Consider the following 15,364-nt stretch of genomic DNA (forward strand, 5'->3'; position numbering starts at 1 on the left):
CAGCCAATTGCTTTCTCATTTTTTTCAATTTAAAGCCCATTTATTAAAGTGAACAAGCTTATATCTGGTACTGTAAGATGCTTAGACTCCAATGAAACTCATAGTACACTGACACAAAAATGCATACCCATTTGAGAAGATGTTTTGAGTAATAGTATAAACAAAACATATTGTTTTGATATCAAAAATCTCTTTTCCATGAAATTCTGGAGATTATCCAATGAGATAAAGTTTAAAACACCCACAACAAATAAAGAAGAAAGTTATGAACTGCTTCAAATAACATTGTTTGCCAGGCCTGATGTGGCTCTCGCCATCAATGAGTATTTCACATACAGTGCCAAAAGTGATGTATTGTGACAGCATCATACTTGATGGACCTGATTTGCTTCAACCTCTGCCATATTGGAAAGGTGAGAAAGAATCCTACTGGAAAGTGCTGTTAACATTCATGTATGCAGGAGCTTCCTGTGGTACATTAGGAACACCTAGTTTGGTGTAATAATATTCAAGATAATGCAGTTACTGTGTTAGTTTGCAGTTGTTACTATTGAAAATTCTACATGTTTAAAAGACATATCAACAGCATAAAATGAATTTCCTTAAAATTCTAGGAATGGAAAACACTAAATTGGTTTCAATTTATTGAAGTTGAAGTAGTCAAAATATCTTCAATGATGGCTTCTCTGGAGAGTCTGGGGAGAGAATTTATTCTCTATCCGGTTTCTGTTTCTGCTTTGTTTTGTTCTGTTTTTGTTCCACCTCTTTTTTTTTAGCTTGACCATCTTTCATCTCCCTTTTTTAAGAACACTCATGATTACATCACCGAGTTACCTAAAGCATCCAAGATTCACTCCCCATCTCAGGAACTTTCACTTTCTTGAGCCCATATGAAATTTCTTTCTTCACACCATATATTTAGATGCTCAGAGATTAGGAGTAGATATGTTAGGACATTATTATTTGAGCTCTTGCAACTACTGATCAATAATTTACTCCACAGAAACTAAAACATGGCAGTGACCATACACATATAAAATTTACTTGTCATCTCATAACACAGAAGCTCTCATGCCTGTGAATAAAATAATATGAACAATATGAAATATGTTGTTCTTTCTTTCCTCACTAGGATCCACACATATAAGGATCGAAAGACAGAAGCATATGCAAAAACTATGCTGGACAATTACTTTTTTCTGTCCTTCAGAATTCAAGTGTATATTTTTCAAGTTCTGAATTTTGAATAGAAAATATTTCTACCACATGGCCTGGTAGTTCTAGTGATCTTAGGGCCACTACTGTTATTCAGACATTTTGAAAGTCTCTCTGTCACCAAGGCAACTATCAATGCAAAGACAAAGTGAGGTAATTGATCACTGTTATTTGGGAAAAATAGAATGCTGGGAGACATTGAGACAGGCTAAAGTATGTTTAAAACTCAGGTAGCCCTGAGAAGTTATCAGACTATTTTTATATTCAGTAATAACTGGTGAAAAACCACAGGTACTGAACAAATATCTATATCTATATCTATATCTATATCTATATCTATACTAAGAATGTAAGATTTGAATAATTCTAACAGGTACAAAATGTCAACTAGAAGAGGTTGTACATAAGGTCAAAGGGAGTATGGAATTAGTTGCAGAAGAAGGAATTATAACTATCACCATACCATCAGGATTTATTACCAATTATTATAGAAATGTTCATTGTAGCCATGGCACTTGATTTTTCTTGCCTTTTATATTACATTTGTTTGTGTTAATCAACCATTTATTTATTTATTTTCTTTCTTTCTAGTCTATATTGTGCCAGAAATGGGACTGTAGGCAATTTTACAATTTAATATTTAAGCTGTAGAATATTTATTACTGGAACATTTTGGCTTATAGGCAAAGTTATTTACATATAAAGCATGACATCATTGTTATTGAATGAACTTTAAATAAGGATAAAAAGGAGCTGACTGAGCATTGTATCACCAAAGGATGAGCTTTGTTGATTATCTGTCAGTCCTACTAGATTCCTTCATTAATGAGGTTGGGGTCTTTTTGTTTGGTTAATCTTGCTTCTCTGTGAAGTTGGTAGGAATAGGAACCAGCAAACTGTATTTCCCAGGTTCCCTTAACAGTGGATATTAAAATGACATAGGATGCAAAGAAGAAGAATGCCATTATAGTATCAGTGGTCTGTGGTAAACCAAAACATGACAGCAGCACCAGGAGAAGTATGCCCAGTTGAAGTATTGCATATCTCATTGTAGAGAAAAATTCTCCAAATCAGCAGGAGAATTACATGCTCCTGTATCCCTGCTCAAATGCAAGGATTCAGTCTCAGTATCTACATCAGACAGTTGCCAAGAGCAGCTAGGATTCAGTCCAGGTTCAATAGGAGCTTCTAGTTCTAAGACCCAGCCTTCCCTCTTTTGTTCTTTCTGAATTCATTGTAACTGATTCTCTGCACTAAATCCTTTTTTCTTGAAGTACCAAAAATGCCCTATGAGTTTTGGTATTGACACCACCTAACAAACATATGAACATTAGTTTTACAAAATACATAAAAAAAAAACAATTTTCTGAAACTTTGAACTTTTTCTTGCATTTCTTCTCTGAGACTTGACCTGTTACTTGGGAAAGTAGGCTTCCCACCTCATCTAGGGAGAGTAGAGCATGGAAGAAAAACAATATGTGATCTTACACAAGTTAAATTATTTTTCAGAGTGAGACTTCCTATAAATTAAATTAAAAACGTAGGTTTGATGAAAGAATAAATGCAATTCTTATAACTGTAGTACACAAATAAACTGTAATACATAAAAAACTGTAATACACAAATTAATGAGATTTTTAGAACTGTAATACACAAATTATTTGGTTCTCTAAAACAGTAAATGATTTAAGCTAAGGTTAAATCAATATGACATTTGAAATTATCTGACTGTTATAAATGTTTAGAAGTTTCTCTCTGTTCTATACCTTATTCTCTAGCCTCCTTTTCCCTTTTTCCATTTCTATCTCTGTCTCTACAGCTATATTATTTATTATTTAAAAATTAGCATGAAATTACAGGTTTTATTATGACAGCTGCATATCATGTGGTTTGCTCATTCACCCTCTAATACTGACTGTTGTTCTTTCTTCTTCTATTGTATCCTTTCTCCTGCAAAATAGCATTCATCTGGAGCATGCACACACACACGTACACACACACACACACACACACACACACACACACACCATATGTTTTAAACCCTTCAGGACTGGAATTCAAATGCTACTTCATTATCTGGATTACCAGGATTGATAGTTGACAGATCAGGGGACTTTTCAAGAACATGACTAAGCAAAACCTTCTTCTGGCTAAAGATAAAGGGTCTCATATGAAGAAGAAGTTCATATAGTGATGGGCCTGAAAACAGGTAAAAGCTATTGTTCCCTCTGTTGGACCAGAATTCTTTTAAGTAATCCTGAAAGGGATGAAAATAAAAGAATATGGTGGATCTGTGAGATAGTACAGGGAGAGGAATGCAAGCCTAGGAAAGAAGAAAAATGCATATTGTACCTTCCAACTATGCAGAAAGTTCCCATTTTCACAGTCCTATGGCATATGTGTTATGTATGATAAAGATTCCGCATATGAGAGCAAACATGCAAACTTTATTTTTCTGAATCTGAAACAGGTATCCAGCCCCTTCAGTCTCTTCTAGGACAGTTACTGATAACAGCAACCAAGTAAAATAATTCAAGCACCTGCTTGAGACTGATTCTTTAAAGGGTTGAATTCTGAATTAAAAGAAAAAAAACACCACCTAGTGTTGGGCCTTGGATAAGGTAACTCCATTTAACCTGTCACCTTCAGTCACATAACACACAGGTAGAGGGCGTGATTAACAAGTCTCCACCTCCAGAGATTTAAATATTAATGAATTATTTAAAGGCCAGGGGTGTAGCAAATTAAGTTATTCCCTCCCTCTCTTCCCCCTCCCTATAAAAGGCCAGGTGAGCCTGGCTTTCAGAGGAAGCGCATACCATCTATGTCCACTCAACATGTCATGAACAATAAAGCTTTGGAAAACCGGACTCCACTTGTTGCCTGGTCTCACAGCCAGATTCCCAGCTTTTGGAATCTTGGAACCTTGTCAATGCAGCAGCTGGCCCGCCCACTCACAGCTTCTTGAATGTGGGACTCTCCATGGGGTGTGGGAAGCCTGCCAAATAGACCCCTCTGCCGGACTCCCTCCCCCCACCCCCCCATATTTTTTTCCCCACAACCTAGGGTAGTAGGTGGGGTCACAGTAATCAAGAGGAAAATGTGAAGAAATGGGCACTGGAGAGTTTTGTTGCTTTCTCCTACCAGCATAAGATGGTAACATCAACAGAGTTTTTGGAAAGTGAATTTAAAATGCTAAACCCGAAGAAGCCCAGCAAAGCAGGAGGGCAAGTTATAAAAAAAAAAAAAAAGAAAAAGAAAAAAAAAAAGACTAACTTTGTACTATTAGGATTGGTGAACTACATCTCACATATTCACTTTTCTCTGATCTTGCTTTTACCACTCTACCCTACATTTGCTTAGGTAGGGTTCTACAGCAAAAGAGTTAAGCATGTCTCTATCAACTGTATTTCTACAAATCTAATATGGCTATTCTGCATCTCTGACTAGAAAAAATATACTCATTGAGTCATGGTTTTGGAAAACTATTTAGACTTTTTTTTAGGCTTCAAACATCAGAAATTATTTAGCTTTTATAAAATTTTTATCTTTTTCTTGTTCTGTAAATGATTTACTGGAATGAAGTTATTGCACATAAACATCAGAGCATACACAACTATTTTGTTGCTTTTCTCATTGTCACTATAGGCATTATAGCCAACATAAAAGTACCCTAAAGATTAATAAATAAAAATACTGAGACAGTTATACTTTCATGATTCCTTCTCACAATTTACATGTAAGTATTGCTATAATACATCATATCATGTTCCTAAAATGTATAATATTATTTAACCTACTATTTTTTATCTTGTATACCTCACCAAAATAGCATTTTTTTAGTTGCATTGAAGTTAAAATTCCATTTAACAGTCGATCTGATGAGATATTCCCACTGGTACAACAGTGTCACAAATGTAATGGCAGTAACCAACCACTTTCTGGTTGGCTACACTTCATGAGATGGAACCATGACTGGCACTATTGATAGGACTAAGAAACTATGATTAGATAAGTCACAGGTCCTAGTGAAATAACCCAGTATTATTTTGCTAAATGGACATGTTATCAAAACAACTCCTGAACTATTATTATTATACTACAAATAAGTAAACCTTCAATAAGTAAACTTCATTTTGCAGTGAATGGCAATTAACAGAGACCCTACCAGGTCAATGTGCTGAGAATAAAGACTGTATAATGTTTAGCTCTAAATGAGATATGTAAGACATCTGCCTGGTCTGCTCCTGTGTGGACACCAGATCCGGAAACATCCTAGAGGGACCGCTGAACCCAGAGCAGCAGGTAAGAACACTCACACACTGCCCTATGCCTGTCCTAGACCCATAACTGGGTGAAGGCAGCTCAAGTTCCGCAGATACCCAAACCCCACCCCTGTGGAATACCACTCCCCTCCCTCTCTTTGCTTGGGCCTGCTACCTGAAGCAGACACCTGCCTGGTCTGCCCACATTTGGATACCAGATCCCGAGACATCCTAGACAGACCACTGAACCCAGAGTGGCAGACACCCACCTGGTCTATTCCTGTATGGACACCAGATATAGAGACATCCTAGAGGAGACCCAGAAAAGTGGACACCTAGCTGGTCTGCCACCGTGGAGACAGCATATCCTGAGACATCCTAGAGGATCCACTATACTCAGAGCAACTGGATCTCAGGATTAAAAGATCAGAGACATCTGGACCCTAAGGAGTTTAGACACAAGCAAGATAACTGGAAAGTCAGGCTCCAGTCAGAGACAGTGAGTGCAGGCAGCACTAGAGTTAACCAGATGGTGAAAGGCAAGCACAAGAACATAAGCAAAAGAATCCAAAGTTACATGGCATCATCAGAACCCAGTTCTCACATCATAGTAAACCCTGAACACCCCATCACAGCAGAAAAGCAAGATTCAGAATTAAAATCCCTTCTCATGATGATGATAGAGGACTTTAAGAAGGACATAAATAACACTCTCAAAGAATTTAAGGAGAACACAGGTAGACAGGTAGAAGCCCTTAAAGAGGAAACACAAAAATCCCTTAAAGAATTGCAAGAAAACACAACCAAACAGGTGAAGAAATTAAACAAAACCATCCAGTATCTAAAAATGGAAGTAAAAACAATAAAGAAATCCCAAAGGGAGACTACCCTGGAGATAGAAAACCTAGGAAAAAGATCAGGAGTCATAGACACAAGTATCACCAACAGAATACAAGAGATTGAAGAGAGAATCTCATGTGCAGAAGATACCATGGAAAATATTGACACCACTGTCAAAGAAAATGCAAAATGCAGAAATCTACTAACCCAAAACATCCAGGAAATCCAGGACACAATGAGAAGGCCAAACCTGAGGATAATAGGTATAGATGAGGGTGAAGACTCCCAACTTAAAGAACCAGTAAATTTCTTCAACAAAAGTATAGAGGAAAAGTTTCCTAACCTACAGAAAGAGATGTCCATAAATATATAAGAAGCCTACAGAACTCCAAATAACCTAGACCAGAGAGGAAATACCTCCTGCCATATAATAGTCAAAACATCAATTGTACAAAACAAAGAAAAAATACTAAAAGGGAAAAAGGTAAAGTAACCTATAAAGGACGACTTGTAAGAATTACACCAGACTTCTCACCAGAGACTATAAAAGCCAGAAGATCCAGGACTGATATTACACAGACCCTAAGAGAACATTAATGCCAGCCCAGATTACTATACCCAGTAAAACTCGCAATCAATATTGATGGAGAAACCAAGATATTCCATGACAAAACCAAATTTACACAATATCTTACCACTAATCCAGCACTACAAAGGATAATTGGCAGAAAACTTCAACACAAAGAGGGATACTATAACCCAGAAAAATGAAGACAGTAATCTTCCAACAACCCCAAAGAAGATAACTATACAAACATAATTTTATCTCCAATAACAAAAATAACAGGAAGCAACATTCATTTTTCCTTAATATCTCTTAATATCAATGGACTCATCTCACCCATAAAAAGACAGACTATCAGACTGGATACATAAACATGACCCAGCACTTTGCTGCATACATGAAACGCACCTCTGTGAAAATGACAGAAACTACTTCAGAGTAAAAGGATGGAAAACAAATCTTCCAAGCAAATGGTCCCAAGAAACAAGCTGGAATAGCGATTCTAATACCAAATAAAATTGATTTTCAACCAAAAGTAATAAAAAAAGATTCCTTTCATATTCATCAAAGGAAAAATGTACCAAGATGAACTCTCAATTCTGAACATCTATGCCCCAAAGGCAAGAGCACCCACATACATAAAAGAAACTTTACTAAAGCTTGAAGCATACATTGCACCTCACACAATAATAGTGGGAGATTTCAACACCTCACTCTCAGCAATGGACAGATCATGGAAACAAAATTAAACTGAGACACAATGAAATTAAGAGAAGTTATGAACCAATTGGACTTAACTGATATCTATAGAACATTTCATCCTAAAACAAAAGAATATACCTTTTCTCAGCACCCCATGGTACCTTCTCCAAAATAGACCATATAATTTGTCACAAAACAGGCCTCAACATATACAAAAAGATTGAAATAATTCCTTGTACCTTATCAGACCACCATGAACTAAGGCTGGTCTTTAGTAATGACAAAAACAATGGAAAGCCCACATACACATAGAAACTGAACAATGCTGTACTCAATGATAACTTGGTCAAGGAAGAAATAAAGAAAGAAATTAAAGACTTTTTAGAATTTAATGATAATGGGGACACATCATACCAAAACTTGTGGGACTCCATGAAAGCAATACTAAGAGGAAAACTCATAGCTCTTCTAAGTGCCTATGTAAGGACCCATGAAGGGAGGACCTCACCCAAGCCTGAGGAATTTGCAGCCACCCAATAACTTACAAGACACCAAACTTGATGCAATCAGCAAGAGGTATATTTCGATCAACATGTTGAGGTCAAGACCCATGACCCACACAGGAGCAGTGGGGTTTGACCCTGGGTCTTTGGAGACAGAGAGAATTTAAAGCCAGAAACCACAACTCAAGGGAGTTGGGGGGAAACCACATCACAGTGGGAGTAAAGGAGTGTTATTGGAGAGTACCTGTGGAAAGTCCCAGCCCATTATTTAGTTTGTGATAGGGTCTAAGGAATAGTCATGGGGAACATTTTGTATAGGCTATTTCCTAAGAGCCTATTTGTTATCAACCATCTATCTTGTGGTCAGCCAAGTTCCTGAAACACAAAGCTCATGATCAAGCTGACCTGGACTCTTGGTTCTGCTCAGCCTGTTAGGAGATTTTGAAAATTTTTAACCCTTTCATTTCCCTACTTCTTCTGATGTAAGAGTTTTAATCATAAAACTTGGTGTAACATCAAAATCTGAACAGCACTTATTTTTTTCTAACAAATGAAAGTAATCTAATTAGAGATGTCTTTGACTTTTATCACTGTGGGAGAGGTCAGGAGCACGAGGTATGGTCTTTTTTAGTGAGGTTCAGGTTCTTGACCCGGTTGTGGCAGATGAGAACATCTCCAACCTGGAACTGATGAGGCACACTCAGGTCTCCAGTCTCATAAGCTTCTTTTAACTGCTCCCAGACCTCATGGCAGACCACCTCAAGTGTTTTCATGTCGACAAACAGGGGTTTAGAAAGAACAGCATCATAATCATATACTTTATCTATTTCAGTAAGTGGTGGAGACCCCCACACACATAAAATCTTATAAGGTGTTAACTTAAATCATACCCCAAAACAAGGCAAAAGGAAGGTGGGCTGTCCAGTCATCCCCTGTCAGTCTCTAAGGCTACTTTAGTTAAGATCTCTTAAATAGTTCTATTTATCATTTCTACCTGTCTTGAGCTCTGGGGTCTGTAAGCACAATGTAATTTCTAATTAATCTTTAGCTAGGTGGCAAGTCCTTGACTTACCTGGGCAACAAAGGCAGGTCTATTGTCAGATGCAATTATCTTGGGTATTTCAAACCTGGGGAAGTTCTCTTCTAAGATCTTCTTAGCCACCATGATGGCAGTCTCAGTCTTTGTAGGAAAGGCTTTTTATCCAGCCTGAAAAAGTATCTATAAAAACTAGCAAATTATTGTTATCACATTTAGCAGATTTGACTTCTGTGAAGTCCACTTTTCAGTAGGCCCAAGTTCTGTCTCTTTGAAGTTTTCTTCCTGGGGGACATCTTGAATACCCAGGGTTACTCAGGGCACAGGCCTCACAGATTTTTACTACTGTTTCAGCTACATCAGATAAGTTCACCACATAAAATTGAGAGGACTTTACCAAGTTTGTCAGGTGTTTAGCTCTTAGGTGAGCTAAACAATGTAAATTTGTCACATGTCTTCATCCTTCTCTCTGTGGAAGGACTATTTTTAACATGGACATCAAGATAGTTTTTAGGACTTACCACAGTCAGGATCATAGCTCTTTGTGCAGCCTTTTTAGTACTCAAATCTGCCATCTGATTTCTTTTAGCAACACCATCTTGAGTTTTCTGATGTCCAGGACAATGAATTATGGCCACTTTTTTAGGCAAATGGATAGCCTCGAGGAGGCTCAGTAGTATTATTGTTCTTAATGTCTTTTCCTGTAGAAGTCAAGTCAGAAGTCCCTCTGTCTGTAAATTGTCCTGTGAATATGGGCAGTGGCAAAAGCATACCTGCTATCAGTGTTCTTTCTGGCAGGCTGCTGGCCTATCTATCACTGCTGTTCCCACCATCCACTTACCTTCCATCACAAAGCTGCTCCCATCCATATATACAGTGAGGGAGGGGGGAAGAATCATCAGTCTCAGGCATTAAGGTGGAAGGGTTCAGAATGGCCGGAGAGGCAAATATCACCCTTCCATGTGGACATTAGTCATCTATCAGTCAGGGGGCTTCTAAATAATGTTCTCAAGGGAGTGGGGTGCCACAACAGTTATCTGCTGTCCCAGAGTCAATTTCCATGGCAACTGGCAAGGAATAAGAATGTCCTGTTATAACAGTCTGTGAATGTGAGGTCTAATTCTTTCTCTGGCTTCACAACTCATTGGATACTGCTGCACTCCAATAGCGGAAGCACTGGTTTTAGTCCAAGCTTTTGGAAACTCTGTTAATCCATTTACTAATGTCGGGCTTCTTGCTGTTCTTGAAGCTTATGAAGCAAGTACTCATCTTCTAATTTTAAGGCCAAAATCATAGAGGTGTGTGGGGTTTTCAAGACACCCTCAGTACTGCCTGAGTTAACTTTAACTTTGTTTCTCCCCAACAAAGGCATAAGACATTCAGGAATAACCAGAATGAGACACTTGTCCTTTCCCCAGATCAACAGTTTGTGAAGTAGTCCAAGAATATTGTTTTTGCCCAGTTGCCCCTATGACTATGGTCTTTTTTTGTTCCAGTATCTACCAGAAAGTCCATAGGGGTCCCCTCTACTCTCAGGGTCCCCTCTAGTCATCTTCTTTGAGAGCTAGGACCTTAGAGGTCCTTCCCTTCTTCTTTGGGCAATCTAGAGTCCATTGTCTTTTTTCTTTACAGTAGGCACTCTAATCGTTTTCTAACAGATGTCTTTGCATCTCTCTGTTCCCATTTGGTCTTGGTCTTCTGTTGCCCAGGTTCCCTGTCTGTCTAGGCCCTGCCCTTTCTTTTTCTCTATCTCTTACAACTGCAGCCAATATTCTAGTCTTCAGTATGTCTTTTGCTATATACTTTTTCTGTCTCTTTAACTAAATCCTGTATGGTATAATCCTGTAGTCTCTCTATATGCTGCAACTTTTTACCAGTCACCAGAGCCCAGTGGGATAAACTGTCAGCTGCTCTTTACCTGTAGCCATGTCCCAGTCTGGTTGGTTAAGGGGGCTTCTAATAGAATCCTTTCTCATTCTTCTATGGTAAAGAGAACCTGTAAAAGATGCTGGCAATCATCTCAGGTAGGCTGGTGGAAAAACATTAAAGACTCTTTCAGTCTGGTCAGACTGGCAAGTTATCTGAAAAGAAAGGGTGATTAATTTTCCAGTTTGGTCTGTACCTTGTTCCACAGAGGGCCAGAGCTCAGGAGCCTGGCTTCCTCTTTCTCACCCATGGTGGTGGATCTTGGACCAGGTCCTGCCACAGAGTAATTTATGGCTGTTGATTGGGATGTGATCCCAGTCCTTCCTGAAAAATAATAGCTTTAACTTTAAAAATAATAGTTAAGTCAAAAATCTCTTCTGGCGGCCGGTCAACATAAAATGTCAGCCACTCTGAGGCACAAAAAGTCTGTCACAGTCTTTTCTTGATCTTAACTGATAAGTTATGTGCTCTTGTTTTAACTTCAGTTTAATGGTCTAGGATTAAACTTTAGTCATAGTCTGTCCCATCGTCACAAATAAAATAAAACCCAGACAAAACATATACACAGAAAGACTAACAAAAACCTGTCTCAATCGTGAGTACCAGCCAGGAAGGATTCTACATCTTCCTTGGGCTACAGCTAGTGATTTCTCTAGCATGTCTGCCAATCACTCCATTTGCCTCCTCTCTAGTCATAAACAGCTGAAAATAGCTGCAAAGAACCAAAAGTACTTTCACAAAACCAGCTTACTGAGACAGTGCAGAGAAGAGAATGGGCCCAAAACACAGAAACCACAGAAACAGGAATCTTTCACTGAGACAATATAGACAACAAATTGGCCAAAACCACAGAAATCATAACTCCAAGTGGGTTCTTAGAGCTTAGGGTGGTTGCAGTTTCCCAGTCAGGGAACCAAAAATGTAAGGCCCCCATGAAGGGAGGACCTCACCCAAGCCTCAGGAATTCTCGGCCACCCAGTAACTCACAAGACACCAAGCTTGATGCAATCAGCAAGAGGTATATTTCGATCAACATGTTAAGGTCAAGACTCATGACCCACTCAAGAGCGAGGGGGGGGGGGTTTGACCCCAGAATGTTGGAGACAGAGAGAATTTAAAGCCAAAAACCACAACTCAGGTGGGAAAACACAACCCAGAAGGAGTAAAGGAGGATTATTGGAGAGTACCTGTGGAAAGTCCCAGCCCATTATTCAGTTTGTGACAGGGTCTAAGGAATAGTCATGGGGAACATTTTGTATAGGCTATTTTCTAAGAGCCTATTCGTAATCAACCATCTATCTTGTGGTCAGCCAAGTTCCTGAAACACAGAGCTCATGATCAAGCTGACCTGGACTCTTGGTTCTGTGCAGCCTGTTAGGAGTTTTTGAAAATTTTTAACCCTTTCTCCTACAAAAACAAACTGGAAAGAGCATACACTAACAACTTGACAGCACACCTGAAAGCATTAGAACAAAAAGAAGCTAATATACACAAGAGGAATAGACAGCAGGAAATAATCAAACTCAGAGGTGAAATCAACTAAGTAGAAACAGAAAGAACTACACAAAATGTCAACAAAACCAGGAGCTGGTTCTTTGAGAAAATCCAGAAGATAGATAAACCCTTAGCCAGACTAACCAAAGGGCACAGAGACAGTATTCAAATTAATAAAATCAGAACTGAACAGGGAGACATAACAACAGAAACTGAGGAAATTTTTTAAAAATCATCATATTCTACTACAAAGGCCTATACTCAACAAAATTGGAAAATCTGGATGAAATGGGCAATTTCCTAGAAAGATACCAAGTATCAAAAATAAATCAGGAGCAGATAAACCATCTAAACAATCCCATAACTCATAAAGAAATAGAAGCAGTCATTAAAAGTCTCCCCACCAAAAAAAGTCAAGGACTAAATGGTTTTAGTGCAGAATTCTATCAGCCCTTCCAGGAAGACCTAATACCCATTCTCTGCAAACTATTCCACAGAATAGAAACAGAAGGAACAATACCCAATTCATTCTATGAAGCTACAACTATGCTCATACATAAACCTCACAAAGACCCAACAAAGAAAGAGAACTACAGACCAATCTTTCTTATCAATATTGATAAAAAATACTCAATAAAATTCTTGCAAACCAAATCCAAGGACACATCAAAACATTCATCCATCATGATCAAATGGGCTTTATCCCAGGAATGCAGGTATGGTTCAATATTTGGAAATCCATCAATGTAATCCACTACATAAATAAACTCAAAGAAAGTAACCACATGATCATCTCACTAGATGCTGAGAAAGCATTTGACAAAATTCAACACCCCTTCATGTTAAAAGTCCTGGAAAGATCAGGAATTCAAGGACCATACCTGAACATAGTAAAAGTAAACATAGTAAACATAAAAAAACAATATACAGCAAACAAGTAGCCAACATCAAACTAAATGGAGAGATACTTGAAGCAATCCCACTAAGATCAGGGACTAGAGAAGGCTGCCCACTCTCACCCTACCTATTCAATATAGTACTGGAAGTCCTAGCCAGAGCAATTAGACAACAAAATGAAGTCAAAGAGATACAAATAGGAAAGAAAGAAGTCAAAATTTCAGTATCTGCCGATAATATGATAGTATACTTAAGTGACCCTAAAACTTCCATCAGAGAACTCCTAAACATGATAAACAACTTCAGCAAATTGGCTGGATATAAAATCAACTCAAACAAATCAGTAGCCTTCCTCTACTCAAAGGATAAACAAGCTGAAAAAAATTTGGGGAAATGACACCCTTTACAATAGTCACAAATAATATAAAGTATCTTGGAGTGAATCTAACCAAGGAAGTGAAAGATCTGTATGACAAGAACTTCAAATCTCTGAAGAAAGAAATCAAAGAAGATCTCAGAAGATGGAAAGATCTCCCATACTCCTGGATTGGCAGGATTAATTTAGTAAAAATTGCCATCTTGGCAAAATCAATCTAGATTCAATGCAATCCCCATCAAAATTCCAAATCAATTATTCATAGAGATAGAAAGAGCAATTTGCAAATTCATTTGGAATAACAAAAAACCCATGATAGTGAGATCTATTCTCAACAATAAAAGAACTTCTGTGGAAATCACCATCCCTGACCTCAAACTGTACTACAGAGCAGTAGTGATAAAAACTGCATGGAATTGGTACAGAGACAGGCAGGAAGATCAATGGAATAGAATTGAAGATCCAGAAATGAACCCACACATGTATGGTCACTTGACCTTTGACAAAGGAGCTAAAACCATCCAGTGGAAAAAGGACAACATTTTCAACAAATGGTGCTGGCTCAACTGGAAGTCAGCATGCAGAAGAATACAAATTAATCCATTCTTATCCCCTTGTACAAAGCTCAACTCCAAGTGGATAAAGGATCTTCACATAAAACCAGATACACTGAAAGAAATAGAAGAGAAGTTGGGGAAGACTCTCGAATACCTAGGCACAGGGGAAAAGTTCCTGAACAGAACATCAATGGCTTATGCACTAAGATCAAGAATTGACAAATGGGACCTCATCAAATTGCAAAGCTTCTGTAAGGTAAAGGACATTGTCAATAGAACAAAATGGCAACCAACAGTTTGGGAAAAGATCTTTACCAAACCTATATCCAATAGAGGGATAATATCCAATATATACAAAGAACTCAAGAAATTTTTCTCCAGACAACCAAATAACTCTATTAAAAATGGGGTACAAAGCTAAACAAAGAATTCTCAACTGAAGAAACTTGAATCGCCGAGAAGCACCTTAAGAAATGTTCAACATCCATAGTCATCAGAAAATGCAAATCAAAACAACCCTGAGATACCACCTCACATCACTCAGAATGGCTAAGATCAAAAACTCAGGTGATAGTAGCTGCTGGCAAGGATGTGGAGAAAGAAGAACACTTCTCCATTGTTGGTGGGAATGCAAGCTGGTACAACCATTCTGGAAATCAGTCTGGTGGTTCCTCAGAATATTGGACGAAGCATTACCTGAGGATCCAGCTATACCATTCCTGGGCATATACCCAGAAGATGCTCAAACATATGACAAGGACATATGCTCCACTATGTTCATAGCAGCCTTATTTATAATAGCCAGAAGCTTTAAAGAACCAAGATGTCCTTCAACAGAGGAATGGATAAAAAAATAATGTGGTACACTTACACAATGGAGTATTATTTAGCTATTAAAAATAATGAATTCAAGAAATTCTTAGGTAAATGAATGGAACTAGAAAATATCATCCTGAGTGAGTTAACCCAATCACTAAAGAACACACAT

Source organism: Arvicanthis niloticus, chromosome 14 (genome assembly GCF_011762505.2).
Source record: "Arvicanthis niloticus isolate mArvNil1 chromosome 14, mArvNil1.pat.X, whole genome shotgun sequence".
NCBI lineage: Eukaryota > Metazoa > Chordata > Mammalia > Rodentia > Muridae > Arvicanthis > Arvicanthis niloticus.